This window comes from Hyla sarda, chromosome 2 (genome assembly GCF_029499605.1).
Source record: "Hyla sarda isolate aHylSar1 chromosome 2, aHylSar1.hap1, whole genome shotgun sequence".
In the NCBI taxonomy this organism is placed as follows: Eukaryota; Metazoa; Chordata; class Amphibia; order Anura; family Hylidae; genus Hyla; species Hyla sarda.
Window position 1 is genome coordinate 499,772,156 of NC_079190.1, and position 23,275 is coordinate 499,795,430.

The following is a 23,275-nucleotide window of genomic DNA, read 5'->3' on the forward strand; positions in this document are numbered from 1 at the left end:
AGGCAGCACATACAGGGGCAGCACATACAGAGGCAGCACATACAGGGACAGCACATACAGGGGCAGCACATACAGGGGCAGCACATACAGGGGCAGCACATACAGGGGCAACACATACAGGGGCAGCACATACAGGGGCAGCACATACAGGGGCAGCACATACAGGGGCAGCACATACAGGGACAGCACATACAGGGGCAGCACATACAGGGGCAGCACATACAGGGGCAGCACATAAAGAGGCAGCACATACAGGGGCAGCACATACAGGGGCAGCACATACAAGGGCAGCACAAACAGGGACAGCACATACAGGGGCAACACATACAGGGACAGCACATACAGGGGCAGCACATACAGAGGCAGCACTTACTGAGGCAGCGCATACAGGGACAGAACGTACAGGGGCAACACTTACAGGGGCAGCACATACAGGGGCAGCACTTACAGGGGCAGCACATAGAGAGGGAGCACATACAGGGGCAGCACATACAGGGGCAGCACATACAGGGGCAACACATAGAGGGGAGCACATACAGGGGCAGCACATACAGGAGCAGCACATAGCGGGGCAGCAAATTCAGGGGCAGCACATAGCGGGGGAGCACATACAGGGGCAGCACATGCAGGGGCAGTGCATACAGGGGCAGCACATAGAGGGACAGCACATACAGGGGCAGCACATACAGGGGCAGCACAAACAGGGACAGCACATACAGGGGCAGCACATACAGAGGCAGCACATACAGAGGCAGCACATACAGGGGCAACACATACAGGGGCAGCACATACAGGGGCAGCACATGCAGAGGCAGCACATACAGAGGCAGCACATACAGGGACAGCACATACTGGGGCAGCACATACAGGGGCAGCACATACAGGGGCAGCACATAGAGAGGGAGCACATACAGGGGCAGCACATAGCAGAGGAGCACATACAGGGGCAGCACATACAGGGGCAGCACATACAGGGGCAGCACATAGAGAGGGAGCACATACAGGGGCAGCACATACAGGGGCAGCACATAGAGAGGGAGCACATACAGGGGCAGCACATAGCAGAGGAGCACTTAGCGGGGGAGCACATACAGGGGCAGCACATACAGGGGCAACACATAGAGGGGAGCACATACAGGGGAGCACATAAAGGGGCAGCACATACAGGGGCAACACATAGAGAGGGAGCACATACAGGGGCAACACATAGAGAGGGAGCACATACAAGGGCAGCACATAAAGGGGCAGCACATACAGGGGCAACACATAGAGAGGGAGCACATACTGGGGCAGCACATATAGGGACAGCACATAGAAAGGCAGCACATAAGTGGTGTCCCAGCACCAGAGTGGATTCTGTCAGGTAAACATTGCTTCAGGTGTGTTACGCCGAGCGCTCCGGGTCCCCGCTCCTCCCCGGAGCGCTCGCTTCACTCCCTCCGCTGCAGCGCTCCGGTCACGTCCTCTGACCCGGGGCGCTGCGATCCTGCTGCCAGCCGGGATGCGATTCGCGATGCGGGTAGCGCCCGCTCGCGATGCGCACCCCGGCTCCCCTACCTGACTCGCTCCCCGTCTGTTCTGTCCCGGCGCGCGCGGCCCCGCTCCCTAGGGCGCGCGCGCGCCGGGTCTCTGTGATTTAAAGGGCCACTGCGCCGCTGATTGGCGCAGTGGTTCCAATTAGGGTTTTCACCTGTGCACTTCCCTATATTACCTCACTTCCCTTGCACTCCCTTGCCGGATCTTGTTGCCTTAGTGCCAGTGAAAGCGTTCCTTGTGTGTTCCTTGCCTGTGTTTCCAGACCTTCTGCCGTTGCCCCTGACTACGATCCTTGCTGCCTGCCCCGACCTTCTGCTACGTCCGACCTTGCTTCTGCCTACTCCCTTGTACCGCGCCTATCTTCAGCAGCCAGAGAGGTGAGCCGTTGCTAGTGGATACGACCTGGTCACTACCGCCGCAGCAAGACCATCCCGCTTTGCGGCGGGCTCTGGTGAAAACCAGTAGTGGCTTAGAACCGGTCCACTAGCACGGTCCACGCCAATCCCTCTCTGGCACAGAGGGTCCACTACCTGCCTGCCGGCATCGTGACAGTAGATCCGGCATGGATCCCGCTGAAGTTCCTCTGCCAGTTGTCGCTGACCTCACCACGGTGGTCGCCCAGCAGTCACAACAGATAGCGCAACAAGGCCAACAGCTGTCTCAACTGACCGTTATGCTACAACAGTTGCTACCACAGCTTCAGCAGTCATCTCCTCCGCCAGCTCCTGCACCTCCTCCGCAGCGAGTGGCCGCTCCTGGGATACGCTTATCCTTGCCAGATAAATTTGATGGGGACTCTAAGTTTTGCCGTGGCTTTCTCTCCCAATGTTCCCTGCATCTGGAGATGATGTCGGACCCGTTTCCCACTGAAAGGTCTAAGGTGGCTTTCGTAGTCAGTCTTCTGTCCGGAAAAGCCCTGTCATGGGCCACACCGCTCTGGGACCGCAATGACCCCGTCACTGCCTCTGTACACTCCTTCTTCTCGGAAATCCGAAGTGTCTTTGAGGAACCTGCCCGAGCCTCTTCTGCTGAGACTGCCCTGTTGAACCTGGTCCAGGGTAATTCTTCCGTTGGCGAGTACGCCGTACAATTCCGTACTCTTGCTTCAGAATTGTCCTGGAATAATGAGGCCCTCTGCGCGACCTTCAAAAAAGGCCTATCCAGCAACATTAAAGATGTTCTGGCCGCACGAGAAATTCCTGCTAATCTACATGAACTTATTCACCTAGCCACTCGCATTGACATGCGTTTTTCTGAAAGGCGTCAGGAACTCCGCCAAGATATGGACTCTGTTCGCACGAGGCGTTTCGTCTCCTCGGCTCCTCTCTCCTCTGGTCCCCTGCAATCTGTTCCTGTGCCCCCCGCCGTGGAGGCTATGCAGGTCGACCGGTCTCGCCTGACACCTCAAGAGAGGACACGACGCCGTATGGAGAACCTCTGCCTGTACTGTGCTAGTACCGAACACTTCCTGAGGGATTGTCCTATCCGTCCTCCCCGCCTGGAAAGACGTACGCTGACTCCGCACAAAGGTGAGACAGTCCTTGATGTCTACTCTGCTTCTCCACGTCTTACTGTGCCTGTGCGGTTGTCTGCCTCTGCCTTCTCCTTCTCTACAGTGGCTTTCTTGGACTCTGGATCTGCAGGAAATTTTATTTTGGCCTCTCTCGTCAACAGGTTCAACATCCCAGTGACCGGTCTCGCCAGACCCCTCTACATCAATTGTGTAAATAATGAAAGATTGGACTGTACCATACGTTTCCGCACGGAGCCCCTTCTTATGAGCATCGGATCTCATCATGAGAGGATTGAACTTTTGGTCCTCCCCAATTGCACCTCGGAGATTCTCCTTGGACTTCCCTGGCTTCAACTTCATTCCCCAACCCTGGATTGGTCCACTGGGGAGATCAAGAGTTGGGGGTCCTCTTGTTCCAAGAACTGTCTAAAACCGGTTCCCAGTAACCCTTGCCGTAACTCTGTGGTTCCTCCAGTAACCGGTCTCCCTAAGGCCTATATGGACTTCGCGGATGTTTTCTGCAAAAAACAAGCTGAGACTCTACCTCCTCACAGGCCTTATGATTGCCCTATCGACCTCCTCCCGGGTACTACTCCACCCCGGGGCAGAATTTATCCTCTCTCTGCCCCAGAGACTCTCGCCATGTCCGAATACGTCCAGGAGAATCTAAAAAAGGGCTTTATCCGTAAATCCTCCTCTCCTGCCGGAGCCGGATTTTTCTTTGTGTCCAAAAAAGATGGCTCCCTACGTCCTTGCATTGACTACCGCGGTCTTAATAAAATCACGGTTAAGAACCGCTACCCCTTACCCCTCATCTCTGAACTCTTTGATCGCCTCCAAGGTGCCCACATCTTCACTAAATTGGACTTAAGAGGCGCCTATAACCTCATCCGCATCAGAGAGGGGGACGAGTGGAAAACGGCATTTAACACCAGAGATGGACACTTTGAGTATCTGGTCATGCCCTTTGGACTGTGTAATGCCCCTGCCGTCTTCCAAGACTTTGTCAATGAAATTTTTCGTGATCTGTTATACTCCTGTGTTGTGGTATATCTGGACGATATCCTAATTTTTTCTGCCAATCTAGAAGAACACCGCCAGCATGTCCGTATGGTTCTTCAGAGACTTCGTGACAACCAACTCTATGCCAAAATTGAGAAATGTCTGTTTGAATGCCAATCTCTTCCTTTTCTAGGATATTTGGTCTCTGGCCAGGGACTACAGATGGATCCAGACAAACTCTCTGCCGTCTTAAATTGGCCACGCCCCTCCGGACTCCGTGCTATCCAACGCTTTTTGGGGTTCGCCAATTATTACAGGCAATTTATTCCACATTTTTCTACCATTGTGGCTCCTATCGTGGCTTTAACCAAGAAAAATGCTGATCCCAAGTCCTGGCCTCCTCAAGCAGAAGACTCCTTTAAACGACTCAAGTCTGCCTTTTCTTCGGCTCCCGTGCTCTCCAGACCTGACCCTTCCAAACCCTTCCTATTGGAGGTTGATGCCTCCTCAGTAGGAGCTGGAGCTGTTCTTCTACAAAAAAATCCTTCCGGGCATGCTGTCACTTGTGGTTTTTTCTCTAGGACCTTCTCTCCAGCGGAGAGGAACTACTCCATCGGGGATCGAGAGCTTCTAGCCATTAAATTAGCACTTGAGGAATGGAGGCATCTGCTGGAGGGATCAAGATTTCCTGTTATTATCTACACCGACCACAAGAACCTCTCCTACCTCCAGTCGGCCCAACGGCTGAATCCTCGCCAGGCCCGGTGGTCTCTGTTCTTTGCCCGATTAAATTTTGAGATTCACTTTCGTCCTGCCGATAAGAACATTAGGGCCGATGCTCTCTCTCGTTCCTCGGATGCCTCAGAAGTTGATCTCCCTCCGCAACACATCATTCCACCTGACTGCCTGATCTCCACTTCTCCTGCCTCCATCAGGCAGACTCCTCCAGGAAAGACCTTTGTTTCTCCACGCCAACGCCTCGGAATCCTCAAATGGGGTCACTCCTCCCATCTCGCAGGTCATGCGGGCATCAAGAAATCTGTGCAACTCATCTCCCGCTTCTATTGGTGGCCGACTCTGGAGACGGATGTTGGGGACTTTGTGCGAGCCTGCACTATCTGTGCCCGGGATAAGACTCCTCGCCAGAAGCCCGCTGGTTTTCTTCATCCTCTGCCTGTCCCCGAACAGCCTTGGTCTCTGATTGGTATGGATTTTATTACTGATTTACCCCCTTCCCGTGGCAACACCGTTATTTGGGTGGTCGTTGATCGATTCTCCAAAATGGCACATTTCATCCCTCTTCCTGGTCTTCCTTCTGCGCCTCAGTTGGCTAAACAATTTTTTGTACACATTTTTCGTCTTCACGGGTTGCCTACGCAGATTGTCTCGGATAGAGGGGTCCAATTCGTGTCTAAATTCTGGAGGGCTCTCTGTAAACAACTCAAGATTAAATTAAATTTTTCCTCTGCATATCATCCCCAGTCCAATGGACAAGTAGAAAGAATTAACCAGATCCTGGGTGATTATTTGCGACATTTTGTTTCCTCCCGCCAGGATGACTGGGCAGATCTCCTTCCATGGGCCGAATTTTCGTATAACTTCAGGGTCTCTGAATCTTCCTCCAAATCCCCATTTTTCGTGGTGTACGGCCGTCACCCTCTTCCCCCCCTCCCTACCCCCTTGCCCTCTGGTCTGCCCGCTGTGGATGAAATTTCTCGTGACCTTTCCATTATATGGAGAGAGACCCAAAATTCTCTTTTACAGGCTTCTTCACGCATGAAGAGGTTCGCGGATAAGAAAAGAAGAGCTCCCCCCGTTTTTTCCCCTGGAGACAAGGTATGGCTCTCCGCTAAATATGTCCGCTTCCGTGTCCCTAGCTACAAGTTGGGACCACGCTATCTTGGTCCTTTCAAAATTTTGTGTCAAATTAATCCTGTCTCTTATAAACTTCTTCTTCCTCCTTCTCTTCGTATCCCTAATGCCTTTCACGTCTCTCTTCTCAAACCACTCATCCTCAACCGTTTTTCTCCCAAATCTGTTCCTCCCACTCCTGTTTCCGGCTCCTCGGACGTCTTCTCGGTCAAGGAAATTTTGGCTGCCAAAAAGGTCAGAGGGAAAAATTTTTTTTTAGTTGACTGGGAGGGTTGTGGTCCTGAAGAGAGATCCTGGGAACCTGAGGACAACATCCTTGACAAAAGTCTGCTCCTCAGGTTCTCAGGCTCCAAGAAGAGGGGGAGACCCAAGGGGGGGGGTACTGTTACGCCGAGCGCTCCGGGTCCCCGCTCCTCCCCGGAGCGCTCGCTTCACTCCCTCCGCTGCAGCGCTCCGGTCACGTCCTCTGACCCGGGGCGCTGCGATCCTGCTGCCAGCCGGGATGCGATTCGCGATGCGGGTAGCGCCCGCTCGCGATGCGCACCCCGGCTCCCCTACCTGACTCGCTCCCCGTCTGTTCTGTCCCGGCGCGCGCGGCCCCGCTCCCTAGGGCGCGCGCGCGCCGGGTCTCTGCGATTTAAAGGGCCACTGCGCCGCTGATTGGCGCAGTGGTTCCAATTAGGGTTTTCACCTGTGCACTTCCCTATATTACCTCACTTCCCTTGCACTCCCTTGCCGGATCTTGTTGCCTTAGTGCCAGTGAAAGCGTTCCTTGTGTGTTCCTTGCCTGTGTTTCCAGACCTTCTGCCGTTGCCCCTGACTACGATCCTTGCTGCCTGCCCCGACCTTCTGCTACGTCCGACCTTGCTTCTGCCTACTCCCTTGTACCGCGCCTATCTTCAGCAGCCAGAGAGGTGAGCCGTTGCTAGTGGATACGACCTGGTCACTACCGCCGCAGCAAGACCATCCCGCTTTGCGGCGGGCTCTGGTGAAAACCAGTAGTGGCTTAGAACCGGTCCACTAGCACGGTCCACGCCAATCCCTCTCTGGCACAGAGGGTCCACTACCTGCCTGCCGGCATCGTGACAAGGTGCTTGCGCTAGGCTCTGCTGCTCAGATGATGCTTTGATATTCATTGTAGTCTTTGACTGTTAATTCATATTGCTTGGCACTGTACTGTACCACTGTACTGTAGGAGGATGAAGTTATTCAGTTTTAGTGTGGAGCGCAGAGATCAGTGGGAGCTGCAGTGTGGAGAAGAGACAGCAGAAGGGTGAGGCGATTCAAGAGAAGCCTAAAGTAAATACTCAAGCAAGCGACCGCTCCATACTTCAAGTGTTCCCCACCCAGGAGGAGTCGGAAATGTTCTATTTGTGAGCATAAGAGCCAGTGAGTCAACGGCCACACAGTGCTAGTTCATACCTTGGTGGTGTAGCGTTAATAGGACACCAACAGAACCCTATTCAGCGTGGGAGGCTTCGGCATGAAAGTGGTACTCAGGTGGAATTTTTTTTTTTAATCAACTGGTGCCGGTAAGTTAAACAGATTTGTAAATGACGTCTATTTAAAAATCTTAATCCTTCCACTACTTATCAGCTGCTGTAAGCGCCACAAAGAATTCTTTTGTTTTTGAATTTTTTTTCCGTCTGACCACAGTGCCCTCTGCTGTCCATTTCAGGTACTTTCCAGGAGCAAATCCCCATAGAAAACCTATCCTGCTCTGGACAGTTCCTGATATGGACAGAGGTGTCAGCAGAGAGCACTGTGGTCTGTCTGGAAAGAACTACACAACTTCCTCTGGAGCATACAGCATCTGATTTTTAAATAGAAGTAATTTACAAATCTTTAAAACTTTCTGGCACCAGTTGATTGTAAAAAAAATTGTTTTCCACCGAAGTGTCCCTTTAAATTTGAAGTTCCAAGCCTACAACAAGTACAGTCAAGTGGGTATAAAATACTACAAGTCATAGCAAGTCTACAGGGCTCCCAATGGTTATTCTGCATCTCCTCTAATCTGCACTGTGGGGATTGTAACATCTATTCCTGCCTCAGTGTATTTATTATCCCGCGCCTGGCCCAGGAGAAGCTGTCCTATCCTTGCACCATGAAGGTTAACCCATTAACCACTGAGCCCTTTTTCGCAATTCTGACCACTGTCACTTTAAACATTAATAACTCTAAGATGCCTTTACCGATTATTATGATACTTTTTTTTTCGTGACATATTCTACTTAGTTTTAGTGGTAAATTTTCGTTGTTACTTGCATCCTTTCTTGGTGAAAAATCCCAAAATTTTATGGAAAATTTAGCATTTTTCTAACTTTGAAACTCTCTGCTTGTAAGGAAAATTTATATTCCAAATAAATGTTATGTTGATTCACAAATACAATATGTCCACTTTATGTTGGAATTATAAAATGGACATATTTTTACCTATTGAAAAAATTTGAGGGCTTCAAAGTATAGCAGCAATTTTCAAAATTTTCATGAGAATTGCAAAATCTGAAGTGACAGATGTTACAGAACTACAACTCCCAGCAAGCCTGGGCAGTCTTGCTGAGTCCTGCTGAGAGTTGTAGTTGGCAACATCTGAAGGGCTACCGTTTGGGAACCACTGTAAATAGTGGTCTCCAAACTGTGACCCTCCAGATGTTGCAAAACTACAACTCCCAGCATGCCCAGCCAGCCTTTGGCTGTCTGGGCATGCTGGGAGTTGCAGTTTGGCAACCACTAGAAGGGCAGCAGTAAATATCGCTTTACTGCAACCTTTTCTCCCCCCCCCCCCCCCACCATCACCTTCCTACCTGCGCCGCTGATCTCCGCTGTCTCCACCAATGATCGGCGGTCCCCACGGCATCTTGTCCTTAGGTACCGGCCTCCATCTTCTTCCCCTGTTCTGCCCGACATCCAGGGGTGGGCAGAGTGGGGGTTTCCATGGCAACCCCCTGTCGTGCGCTGCCATTGGTCAGAATTCATTTCTGACTAATGGCAGGGGATAGGAGGAGATTGCAGAACTGCAACCTTGAGCCTATCCCTTAGGATAATCGGGGCTGTCACTGACAGCTCCGATCATCCCTATTTTCCGGGTGATCAGGTCACCAGAGACCCGATCAGCCCGGAATAGCAGAAAAATCGCTTGTCTGAATTGACATGCGATTTCCTGCGATCACCGACATGGGTGGTCTCAGGACACCCCTCGGCGATATTCCGGGATGCCTGCTGAATGATTTCAGCAGGCATCCCGGTCCGGTCCCCGTCCGGTGAGCGGCGGGGACCGAAAATGCTCAGGGCGTACAGGTACACCTTGAGTCCTTAAGGATCGGGAATGCAGGGTGTATGTCACGATTCGGCTGGCTGGAGGTGGATCCTCTGTGCCAGAGAGGGATTGGCGTGGACCGTGCTGGTGGACCGGTTCTAAGTTGCTACTGGTATTCACCAGAGCCCGCCGCAAAGCGGGATGGTCTTGCAGCGGCGATAGCAACCAGGTCGTATCCACCAGCAACGGCTCAACCTCTCTGACTGCTGAAGATAGGCGCGGTACAAGGGAGTAGACAAGAGCAAGGTCGGACGTAGCAGAAGGTCGGGGCAGGCAGCAAGGATCGTAGTCAGGGGCAACGGCAGGAGGTCTGGAACACAGGCTAGGAACACACAAGGAAACGCTTTCACTGGCACAATGGCAACAAGATCCGGCGAGGGAGTGCAGGGGAAGTGAGGTATAAATAGGGAGTGCACAGGTGAACACACTAATTAAGCCAACTGCGCCAATCAGTGGCGCAGTGGGCCTTTAAATTGCAGAGACCCGGCGCGCGCGCGCCCTAAGGAGCGACGGAGAGCGAGTCAGGTACGGAAGCCGGGATGCGCATCGCGAGCGGGCGCCTCCCGCATCGCGAATCGCATCCCGGCTGGGAGAGGTATCGCAGCGCACCCGGTCAGCAGGTCTGACCGGGGCGCTGCAATTGCGAGGATGTTGCGAGCGCTCCGGGGAGGAGCGGGGACCCGGAGCGCTCGGCGTAACAGTACCCCCCCCCCCCTTGGGTCTCCCCCTCTTCTTGGAGCCTGAGAACCTGAGGACAAGACTTTTGTCTAGGATGTTGTCCTCAGGTTCCCAGGATCTCTCTTCTGGACCACAGCCTTCCCAATCCACCAAGAAATTTTTTTTTCCTCTGACCGTCTTGGAGGCCAGAATCTCCTTCACGGAGAAGACGTCAGAAGAACTGGAAACAGGAGTGGGAGAAACAAGTTTGGGAGAGAAGCGGTTAATGATGAGTGGTTTAAGGAGAGAGACATGGAAGGCATTGGGAATACGAAGAGAAGGAGGAAGAAGGAGTTTGTAAGAGACAGGATTAATCTGGCACAAGACTTTGAAAGGACCAAGATAGCGTGGTCCCAGTTTGTAACTGGGGACACGAAAGCGGACATATTTAGCGGAGAGCCATACCTTGTCTCCGGGAGCAAAAATGGGGGGGGTTCTTCTTTTCTTATCGGCAAACCTTTTCATGCGGGATGAAGCCTGTAAAAGAGAATTTTGGGTCTCTTTCCATATGGTGGAAAGATCACGAGTCACTTCATCCACAGCGGGCAAACCAGAGGGCAAGGGAGTAGGGAGGGGGGGAAGAGGGTGACGGCCGTACACCACGAAAAATGGGGACTTAGCAGAAGATTCTGAGACTCTGAAGTTGTATGAGAATTCGGCCCATGGTAGAAGATCTGCCCAGTCATCCTGGCGGGAGGAAACAAAATGCCGTAAATAGTCACCCAGGACCTGGTTAATTCTTTCTACTTGCCCATTGGATTGGGGATGATAAGAAGAAGAGAAGTTTAATTTAATCTTGAGCTGTTTACAGAGGGCCCTCCAGAATTTAGACACGAATTGGACGCCTCTATCCGAGACGATCTGCATGGGCAAACCGTGAAGACGAAAAATGTGTACAAAAAATTGTTTTGCCAACTGAGGCGCTGAAGGAAGACCAGGAAGAGGAATAAAATGTGCCATCTTGGAAAATCGATCAACGACCACCCAAACAACAGTGTTGCCACGGGATGGGGGTAAGTCTGTAATAAAGTCCATACCAATCAGTGACCAAGGCTGTTCGGGGACAGGCAGAGGATGAAGGAGACCAGCAGGCTTCTGGCGAGGAGTCTTATCCCGGGCACAGACAGTACAGGCCCGCACAAAATCAACAACATCCGTCTCCAGAGTCGGCCACCAATAGAAACGAGAGATGAGTTGCAAGGATTTTTTGATGCCCGCATGGCCTGCGAGGTGGGAGGAGTGTCCCTATTTGAGAATCCCGAGACGTTGGCGTGGGGAAACGAAGGTCTTCCCTGGAGGAGTTTGCCTGATGGAGGCTGGAGAAGTGGAGATCAGACAGTCAGGAGGAATGATGTGTTGCGGAGAGACCTCTACTTCCGAGGCATCCGAGGAACGAGAGAGGGCATCGGCCCTAATGTTCTTGTCGGCAGGGCGAAAATGAATTTCAAAGTTAAAACGGGCAAAGAACAACGACCACCTGGCCTGGCGAGGGTTCAGCCATTGGGCAGACTGGAGATAGGAAAGATTCTTGTGATCGGTGTATATGATAACTGGAAATTTTGATCCCTCCAGCAGATGCCTCCATTCCTCAAGCGCCAATTTAATGGCCAGTAGTTCTCGATCCCCGATGGAGTAGTTTCTCTCCGCCGGAGAGAAGGTCCTAGAAAAAAAACCACAAGTAACAGCATGCCCGGAAGAATTTTTTTGTAGAAGGACAGCTCCAGCTCCCACTGAGGAGGCATCTACCTCCAATAGGAAGGGTTTAGATGGGTCAGGTCTGGAGAGCACGGGAGCAGAAGAAAAGGCAGACTTGAGACGTTTAAATGCGTCTTCCGCTTGGGGAGACCAGGACTTGGGATTGGCATTTTTCTTGGTTAAAGCCACGATAGGAGCCACAATAGTGGAAAAGTGTGGAATAAATTGTCTGTAATAATTGGCGAACCCCAAAAAACGTTGGATAGCACGGAGTCCGGAGGGGCGTGGCCAATCTAAGACGGCAGAGAGTTTATCTGGGTCCATTTGTAATCCCTGGCCAGAGACCAAGTATCCTAGGAAAGGAAGAGATTGACATTCAAACAGACATTTCTCCATTTTGGTATAAAGTTGATTGTCTCGAAGTATCTGAAGAACCATGCGGACATGCTGGCGGTGTTCTTCTAAGTTGGCAGAAAAAATCAGAATATCGTCCAGATAAACCACAACACAGGAATATAAGAGATCACGAAAAATTTCATTAACAAAGTCTTGGAAGACGGCAGGGGCGTTGCACAGGCCAAAGGGCATGACCAGATACTCAAAGTGTCCATCTCTGGTGTTAAATGCAGTCTTCCATTCGTCCCCCTCCCTGATGCGGATGAGATTATAAGCACCTCTTAAGTCCAGTTTGGTAAAGATGTGGGCACCTTGAAGGCGATCAAAGAGTTCTGAGATAAGGGGTAGGGGGTAGCGGTTCTTTACCGTGATTTTATTAAGTCCACGGTAATCAATGCAAGGACGTAGGGAGCCATCTTTTTTGGACACAAAAAAAAATCCAGCTCCGGCAGGAGAGGAGGATTTGCGGATAAACCCCTTTTTTAAATTTTCCTGGATGTATTCAGACATAGCAAGAGTCTCTGGAGCAGACAGAGGATAAATTCTGCCCCGGGGTGGAGTAGTACCCGGGAGGAGGTCAATAGGACAGTCATAAGGCCTGTGAGGAGGTAAAGTCTCAGCTTGCTTTTTGCAAAACACGTCAGCATAGTCCATATAAGCCTTAGGAAGACCGGTTACAGGGGGAACCACAGGGTCACGGCAGGAAGTACTGGGAACCGGTTTAAGACAGTCCTTGAAACAAGAAGTACCCCAGCTCTTGATTTCTCCTGTGGACCAATCAAGGGTTGGGGAATGGCGTTGAAGCCACGTTAATCCAAGAAGAATTTCGGAAGTGCAGTTGGAGAGGACCAAAAACTCAATTTTTTCGTGATGAGGTCCGATGCACATTAGGAGAGGTTCCGTGCGGTAACGCACGGTACAGTCCAATCTTTCATTGTTAACACAATTGATGTAGAGGGGTCTGGCGAGACTGGTCACCGGGATGTTGAACCTGTTGATGAGAGAGGCCAAAATAAAATTTCCTGCAGATCCGGAATCCAAGAAGGCCATAGTAGAGAAGGAGAAGGTAGGGGAAGATATCCGCACAGGCACAGTAAGGCGTGGAGAAGCAGAGTTGACATCAAGAACTGTCTCATCTTTGTGCGGAGTCAGCGTACGTCTTTCCAGGCGGGGAGGACGGATAGGACAATCCTTCAGGAAGTGTTCGGTACCGGCACAGTACAGGCACAGATTCTCCAAGCGGCGTCGTGTACTCTCTTGAGGTGTCAAGCGAGACCGGTCAACTTGCATAGCCTCCACGGCGGGATGGACCGGGAACGGATTGCAGAGGACCAGAGGAGAGAGGAGCCGAGGAGAAAAAACGCCTCGTGCGAACAAAGTCCATATCCTGGCGGAGCTCCTGACGCTTTCGGAAAAACACATGTCAATGCGGGTGGCCAGAAGAATAAGTTCATGCAGGTTAGCAGGAATTTCTCGTGCGGCCAGAACATCTTTAATGTTGCTGGATAGGCCTTTTTTAAAGGTCGCGCAGAGGGCCTCATTATTCGGAGGCAAGAGTACGGAATTGGATGGCGTACTCGCCAACAGAAGAATTACCCTGGACCAGGTTCAGCAGGGCAGTCTCAGCAGAAGAGGCTCGGGCAGGTTCCTCAAAGACACTTCGAATCTCCGTGAAGAAGGAGTGTACAGAGGCAGTGACGGGGTCATTGCAGTCCCAGAGCGGTGTGGCCCATGACAGAGCTTTCCCAGACAGAAGGCTGACTACGAAAGCCACCTTAGACCTTTCAGTGGGAAACTGGTCCGACATCATCTCCAAGTGCAGGGAACATTGCGAAAGAAAGCCACGGCAAAACTTAGAGTCCCCATCAAATTTATCCGGCAAGGATAATCGTAGGCCGGAAGCGGCCACTCGCTGCGGAGGAGGTGCAGGAGCTGGCGGAGGAGATGATTGCTGAAGCTGTGGTAGTAGCTGCTGTAGCATCACGGTCAGTTGAGACAGCTGGTGGCCTTGTTGCGCTATCTGTTGCGACTGCTGGGCGACCACCGTGGTGAGGTCGGCGACAACTGGCAGTGGGACTTCAGCGGGATCCATGGCCGGATCTACTGTCACGATTCGGCTGGCTGTAGGTGGATCCTTTGTGCCAGAGAGGGATTGGCGTGGACCGTGCTGGTGGACCGGTTCTAAGTTGCTACTGGTATTCACCAGAGCCCGCCGCAAAGCGGGATGGTCTTGCAGCGGCGATAGCAACCAGGTCGTATCCACCAGCAACGGCTCAACCTCTCTGACTGCTGAAGATAGGCGCGGTACAAGGGAGTAGACAAGAGCAAGGTCGGACGTAGCAGAAGGTCGGGGCAGGCAGCAAGGATCGTAGTCAGGGGCAACGGCAGGAGGTCTGGAACACAGGCTAGGAACACACAAGGAAACGCTTTCACTGGCACAATGGCAACAAGATCCGGCGAGGGAGTGCAGGGGAAGTGAGGTATAAATAGGGAGTGCACAGGTGAACACACTAATTAAGCCAACTGCGCCAATCAGTGGCGCAGTGGGCCTTTAAATTGCAGAGACCCGGCGCGCGCGCGCCCTAAGGAGCGGGGCCGCGCGCGCCGGGACAAGACCGACGGAGAGCGAGTCAGGTACGGGAGTCGGGATGCGCATCGCGAGCGGGCGCCTCCCGCATCGCGAATCGCATCCCGGCTGGGAGAGGTATCGCAGCGCACCCGGTCAGCAGGTCTGACCGGGGCGCTGCAATTGCGAGGATGTTGCGAGCGCTCCGGGGAGGAGCGGGGACCCAGAGCGCTCGGCGTAACAGTGTATGCATACGCCCTGCGTCCCCAAGAGGTTAATGGTGCCCTTGCATTATGATCATATCCAAACACCCTGCACACAGCTACCCATAATTGAGCACCACACATACAGGGGCTGCACATAGAGAGGCAGCATATACAGGGGCAGAACATACAGGACAGAACATGGAGTGCCTATAGGTGCTGCTTAAAATGTGCTAATGTATAGGTTACTACATATGGCCTGTTCATGTACAGAGCTTCTTATCAATTCTGTTGGTTTTATTTTATTTTTTAGATTCCCCTCTTTGTCATCTTGCACTCATAATGGGCCTCATCTGTAGCGCTTGTTGTTTTATCCTGTGTGCATATTGTATGTTCAGACCCAGGTATTATATCACTATCATTGTATTTATTTACTGTTTAACTCATTATTGTAATATTGTCGAAATTGATTAAAATGATTCTGACTGCTGATCAATATATTACTACTTATATGCCATTGCTAATGCTGCAAAAATATATTTGTTACCCACACTTAACTATATACTAGCTTGCTATTTTGCTTGTGACTAAGATGAAGACCTTGGCATGAGGCCAGGAGAAGCGAGATAAAGAAGGAGTTGGAAGTTTGGAGACAAAATATTTTAAGAAATAAATTAATGCTTAATATGCTAATATATACATAGACACAATACTTAAATAACCAATCAAAATATAACATGATGATTTTGACGTGATCTCTAACCTCACTTTTTGTCAAATGTAAAAACAAATGTACTTCTGTGTGATAAACAGAACTCTGAGAACTCTTGGGGACAGCTCTTGAGCTTCCTGCTGAGAAAGAGTTGTATACCAACTTTTTGTCTGTGTATATTTCTTGTGCCGATATTCAGCAGTATACAGCAGCAGTCATGCACATTTTAAGGCCTAACCAGCAGCCATCCTTGACATTTCATGTCAGAAGTGGGATTCTGTTCCCTGGACCACACTTGTGGGCCAAGTCTGGTGGGCTGACACCCCCGGCCATCCAGGGCAACCTAGAGCTGTCCAAACAGGAGCCTGATCAACTCCACGGAACACAGTAAGTCTGCTGATTTCTTTATAAATCTGTAGCTTATCTGTGTCCTTTGTGCAGTTTTTTGGGAGCCTGATCTTTTTTTTTTTTTACATTTTTAGATCTACTCAGTGGATACGGTCAAGGGAATTAAAAGTGCCGTAGATTTGTTTATTTTTTTTAATCACTGGTAAATAGTGATATGTCCCTGATATCTTTGTGTAAATATGTACTTCTGATAAGCTTTTTGTGCTATATCAGAGTTAAAAGAAAATAAACTTTTGTGTAAAATCATACTGCTGGTAGAATTCCAGTCCAGTATCGTACTGCTGGTAACGTGGTGTATAAAAATTGTCTGATATCAGTTGTATGTACCAGTTCAGTATCTATATCAAAGGATAACTTTTGTGTGAAATCTTACTGCTGGTAACTTGTGGGGTATAAGAGTTATGTGATATTGTACCAGTCCATCTGTATCAAGTGATATATTTTGTGTATCGTACTGCTGGTAGATTTCCAGTCAAGTATCTTTTTACTGTATCCTTGATAACTTTTTAGCGTACTGCTGAGATATATATTGTGTTATTTTATTTTTGTGTATCAGCCAGTATCTTTTTTGTACCAGAAGATTAGTATCAAGAGACAAACTTTGGTTGTCACTATACGCATTCTTTTTGTTTGGCGCTGAATACCAATTTGGGTACAGCCAATCCATCTTGCTAATAGGGTAATTTGCAACCCTCACTCTTCTCGAGACTTCAAAAGCTTCAAAATTGTTCAATTCCTGCACTGGTTAACCTTTTAAGAATAAAGATGAGACGTTTGCCCTTTGCATTTAAAGATCAACTTCCTCCCTCCCTGGGGGTGAAGAGGCACATGACATGGTGATGCACCGTGAAGGAAAGAAATATCTTGACAAAATGAAAAAATTAATGTCTATATGCAATTTGCATGAACAAGGTAGATTACACCCAGACTTATGGTCTGAGGCTCTTAAACAACATAAAGGGATTTTAGAAGATATTGATTTGTTGGCATCTGCCCAAGCATGGCACCGTACTTCATGTGCTATAGCTAAAGAGAAATATGTAGAAGAAGAATGCAGAGACAAAAAGGGGAAAGTGACTGTGTATTTGTATTACAAAGATAAAGACCTATCACCGCCCTATAATGATGGTAATCCTAACTGTTGGGTGTGTCCCCATTGTGGTCAGCAAAACCTGCCCTCAGCAAAAAACCTGTTTCCTGTGGCCAAGCCCGGCCTTTAAATGCTCCACCTTGTACTACCACAGCCCTTCCATACTCCAAAAATGGACCCCACCCAAAATGCACCCGCCCCACTATATCCCATTCTACCTCCTTCTAGTGGTGGCCATGTTGCTGCACCAACTTCCTGTGCTGTCAGCCATCTTGGTATACCCGTAAGTACTGCCCCACCAACTTCCTCTGCTGTCAGCCATCTTGGTATACCCGGAAGTACTGCCCCACCAACTTCCTCTGGTGTCAGCCATCTTGGTCTACCGGAAGTACTGCTCCACTCACTTCCTCTGCTGTCAGCCATCTTGGTCTACCCGTAAGTATTGCCTCACCCACTTCCTCTGCTGTTAGCCATCTTGGCTTACCCAATCTACCTACTCTCTGTAATGGGCCCTCATCCAGTACACCCAAACAGGCCTTGCCAGTTGCTAATACAGCAAGGGCCCATTTCAACCTCCCAACTGGCCATTACAGGTTCTGGGACACTGCCTTGCAACATGATTATACATGTTGTTGTTCCCAGATATTCCTCTGACCAACATGATGCCTGCATGAGGCAGCTTCAGTCCGCAATACATTGCATTCTTGATTTAGCTGCAAAAAAATAAATTTCCACTCTGGCCATTCCACCCATCAGTTCTGGTCTCTTCGCATTTCTTCCTGATATCTGTGCCATTGTAATAGTGTCCAATATTAAACATCACAAGCCAATACCAACATTGCAGGAAATCGGGCTTATCTCTAAAACATACGAAACAGTCCAAGCTCTGGTGAATGCTGTCAACTTGTTCAATCAACCTAACCTTTACGGTAAACACCCAATGCCACATAATGATTCAGATGACCTACAAAATATCTTACCTAAATCCACACCATCTAAACTCTTGCCCATACAGCCTAATGATTCCAGAGATCTCCTGCATGGTTTTGGTGAACCCAGTCCATAGTTATATAGTTAATATGGTTGAAAAAAGACATACGTCCATCAAGTCCAACCAGGGAATTGAAGGGAAGGGTGTAAGGGGATAAGGGAAAGGGATGTAGTTTTATAATTCTGCATAAGCATTAATGTTATTTTGTTCCAGGAATGTATCTAACCCCTATTTTAAAGCTGTTAATTGTTCCTGCTGTGACCAGTTCCTGAGGTAGACCGTTTCATAAATTTACAGTCCTCACGGTAAAGAAGGCGTGTCGCCCCTTTAGATTAAACTTTTTCTTCTCCAGACGGAGGGAGTGCCCCCTCGTCCTTTGGGGGGGTTTAACCTGGAACACTTTTTCTCCATATTTTTTGTATGGGCCATTTATATACTTATATACGTTTATCATATCCCCCCTTAAACGTCTCTTCTCAAGACTAAACAATTGTAACTCCTTTAATCGCTCCTCATAGCTAAGATGTTCCATGCCCCATATTAGTTTAGTCGCGCGTCTCTGCACCCTTTCCAACTCCGCAGTGTCCCTTTTATGAACAGGCGACCAAAACGGAACAGCATATTCCAGGTGAGGCCGTACCAATGCTTTATAAAGGGGGAGTATTATGTCCCTGTCCCTTGAGTCCATGCCTCTTTTTATACATGACAATATCCTGCCGGCTTTGGAAGCAGCAGCCTGACATTGCATGCTATTCTGTAGTCTGTGATCTACAAGTCACCCAGATCCTTCTCTACCAGTGACTCTGCCAGTTTAATCCCCCCTAAGACATACGCTGCATGCATGTTCTTAGTACCCAGATGCATAACTTTACATTTATCCACGTTGAAACATATTTGCCAAGTGGATGCCCAGACACTTAGTCTATCCAAGTCATCTTGTAACTTATGCACATCCTCTATAGACTGTACCGTGCTACAAAGCTTGGTGTCATCTGCAAAGATAGAAACAGAGCTGTTAATACCATCCTCTATATCATTGATAAATAAATTAAACAACAGGGGGCCCAGTACTGAACCTTGGGCTACACCACTAATAACCGGGGACCAATCAGAGTACGAATCATTGACCACCACTCTCTGGGTACGATCCATGAGCCAGTGTTCAATCCAGTTACAAACTAAAGTTTCCAAGCCCAAGGACCTTAACTTACCTGCCAGACGTCTGTGAGGGACAGTATCAAATGCTTTGGCAAAATCCAGAAACACTATATCCACAGCCATTCCTCTGTCAAGGCTTCTACTCACCTCCGTATAAAAGCAAATTAGATTGGTTTGACAACTTCTATCCTTAGTAAATCCATGCTGGCTATCACTTATAATATTATTATCACCTATGTATTCCTGTATGTAATCCCTTATAAGTCCTTCAAACAATTTACCCACAATGCACGTTAGACTTACCGGTCTATAATTGCCTGGCAAAGACCTAGAGCCCTTCTTGAAGATTGGTACCACATTAGCCTTGCGCCAGTCCCTTGGCACAATACCAGACACCAGAGAATCTCTAAATATCATAAACAAGGGTACAGATATTACTGAACTTACCTCTCTAAGAACTCTTGGGTGTAGTCCATCCGGCCCTGGAGATTTGCTTACATTTACTTTACTTAACCTCTTAAGGACCCATGACGTATGCGTACGTCATGAGTCCCGGTCCTGCAATATAACGCAGGGTCACACGGTGACCCTGCATCATATCGCAGTGGGCCCGGCGTCATAGTGAAGCCGGGACCCGCCTCTAATAGCGCGCGGCACTGATCGCTGTGCCGCGCGGCTCAGCTTTGAGCGCGCGGCTAAAGGGTTAATAGCGCGCGGCTAAAAACAAAAGTAAAAGTGCCCGGTTAGCTCAGGGAGCTGTTCGGGATCGCCGCGGTATAATCGCAGCATCCCGAACAGCTGTAGCACAGGAGGAGGTCTTATTACCTTCTCCTGTGCTGTCCGATCGCCGAATGAATGCTTCAAGCCTGAGATCCAGGCTTGAGCATTCAATCGCCGAAAACACTGATTGATCCATTCCTATGGAGATGGATCAATCAGTGTAAAAGATCAGTACATGCAATGTTATAGCCCCCTATAGGAGCTATAATATTGCATAAGAAAAGTGTAAAAAAATCATTAACCCTTTCAATTATCCCTTCCCCTAATAAAAGTTTGAATCACCCGGCATTTCCAAAAATAAAAAAACATTATGTAAATAATAATAAAAATAAACATATGTGGTATCGCCGCGTGCGGAAATGTCCGAATTATAAAAATATACCGCTTTTTAAACCGCTCGTTCAATGGCGTACGCGCAAAAAAAATCCAAAGTCCAAAATAGCGCATTTTTGATCACTTTTTATACCACAAAAAAGTGAATAAAAAGTGATCAAAAAGTCTGATCAGAAGAAAAATGGTACCGCTAAAAACTTCAGGTGACGGTGCAAAAAATGAGTCCTCAAAGTGCCCTGAACACAGAAAAATAAAAAAGTTATAGGGGTCAAAAGATTACCATTTTAAACGTAGAAATTTTCCTGCATGTATTCATGATTTTTTTTGGAAGTGATACAAATTTAAACCTATACAAGTCGGGTATCATTTTAACAGTATGGACCTACAGAATAAAGATAAGGTATCATTTTTGACAAAAAATGTACTGCGTAAAAACAGAAGCCCCCAAAACTTACAAAATAGTGTTTTTTTCATCAATTTTGTCGCACATTGATTTTTTTTCCCATTTCACCGTAGATTTTTGGGTAAAATGACTAATGTCATTACAAAGTAGAATTAGTGACGCAAAAATTAAGCCATTATATATAATTTTAGGTGAAAATTTTTAAGAGTTATGATTTTTTAAAGTTAAGGAGGAAAAATTGAAAATAAAAAAACGGAAAAAGCCCGGGTCCTTAAGGGGTTAACTTACCTTGTACCATCTCTACATTAAGCCAGTTCAGTACATTACATGATGTGTTACCAGCACTGACCTGTACATGATGTGTTACCAGCACTGACCTGGCCAATGTCAGCTCCTTTTTCCATAGTGTATACAGAACTAAAGAACCCATTCAGTAGCTCCGCCTTCTCTTGAACGCCCGTGACAACCTCCCCATTATCATTATTAAGGGGTCCTACATGCTCTGTCCTTGTTTTTTTTTTGTATTTATATATCTAAAAAATATTTAGGATTAGTTTTGCTTTCTTTGGCCACCTGTCTCTCATTTTGAATTTTTGCTGTTTTTATTACAGATGTTATTAAGCTCTTTGTACTGTTTAAATGTTATAGCTGACCCATCAGATTAGAATTTTTTGAAGGCTATTTTTTTGTTGTTTATTGCTCTTTTAACCTAATTTTTCAGCCATGTAGGATTTAGTTTTAATCGTTTATATTTGTTCCCCTTTGGTATATATTTAGCTATATAGTTATTTAGAGTTGATTTAAAGATGTCCCATTTACCTTCTGTATCAGTATTTGACAACACCTCCCCCCAGTCTATGTCCTGTAGTGCAGCCCTCAGCCCAGGGAAGTTTGCCTTTTTAAAGTTATGTGTTTTTGCCTTCCCCGTCTGTCTTTGTTTTCTACATTTTAAGTCAAAAGTAACTATATTGTGGTCGCTATTACCAAGGTTTTCCCGCACAGTTACATTACCAACCAGCTCTGCGTTGTTGGAAATGATCAGATCCAACAAGGCATCACTTCTTGTTGGGTCCTCCACAAACTGGCCCATAAAATTATCCTGCAATAAATTTAGGAATTTTCTCCCCTTTGTAGTTTTAGCCAACCCCGGACCCCAATCTATATCTGGATAGTTAAAATCTCCCATTATTACCACTGTACCTGCCTGGGCGACCCTCTCTATTTGTTTATACAGCCGACCTTCTATCTCTTCAGTGATATTAGGGGGTCTGTAGATTACCCCAAATATAATTTTTTTCAGTATTTCCCTCCTTTTGTAATTCTACCCACAATGATTCCACCTCCTCAGAATCATCACACACTATGGCATCGTTCACACTGACTTTCATACCACTTCTTACATACAGACAGACTCCACCACCTTTTCTGTTCATTCTATCCTTGCGAAACAATGTAAACCCCTGCAGATTGACAGATCAGTCATGCGAGGAGTCCAGCCATGTCTCAGTGACCCCAACTATATCAATATGTTCCTCCAGTATCAAGGCCTCAAGCTCCCCCATTTTATTTGCTAGGCTTCTGGCATTTGTGAACATACACTTTACATTTCCATTAAGTTTTACATATATAGTCTCACTAATGGGATTTTCAGAGTTATTGGGGTTAATGTTATTTTTTGAGTTATAAGGGCTAATTGTACTATTTAAGTTATTGGGGCTAATGGGATTTTTTGAGTTATTGGGTCTAACGTTATTATTTAAGTTATTGGGGCTAATGGGATTTTTTGCGTTATTGGGTCTAACGTTGTTATTTAAGTTATTGGGGCTAATGGTATTTTTTGAGTTAATGGGGCTTATTGTAGTTATTGAGTTATTGGGGCTAATGGAATTTTTTTAATTATTGGGATTACAATTTTTCGGGCTACATTTATTTTTACGGCTGGTTTGTAACCCATGGATCTCCTTATCCACTGCTCTTAACCTCCCCCCACAGGACTCCTCTCCACCCACCATTATGTCCTGACCCCTCTCTAACCTATCCATCCCACTGTCTGCTTTCTTTGCTTTATTATCCTCCCCCCACTCACCTAGTTTAAATACTCAGCCACCCCTTCCAGGATTCGAGGATACGTGACTGCTGGACCTAAACAATAGCCCTAAATCCAATGTAAAGACTGTTGTTAATTGCATCCTGCATAAAAGTTGTAGTAAAGTTATTCCAAGTTCAATAAAATTTCTGCTGTGGACAATCCTTTATTCCTCCCTATCGTTCCTGGGATGGGTGGCGGTAGGATATATATTTATATACACTGATGAACCCTGGCGTCACAACAGTTAAGGGTTAATGCTACACCCTTTCATCACTGCACAGCTACACCCTATTCACCCTATACACCCCTGCACCGCATAGCCTTGTGGCATCTCACGAACAGGATACGGGTGTGTGCCTACAGCTGTTGCCACCATTTAAAGTGTACTCCCCCATTAAAAACTGTGATTAATGTACTGTGAGAAGAGTTTGCAAGCTGTGAATAGGTGTGCACACACAAGTGAACGGGACTGTGCTTATGTTACTGTGTGTAAGA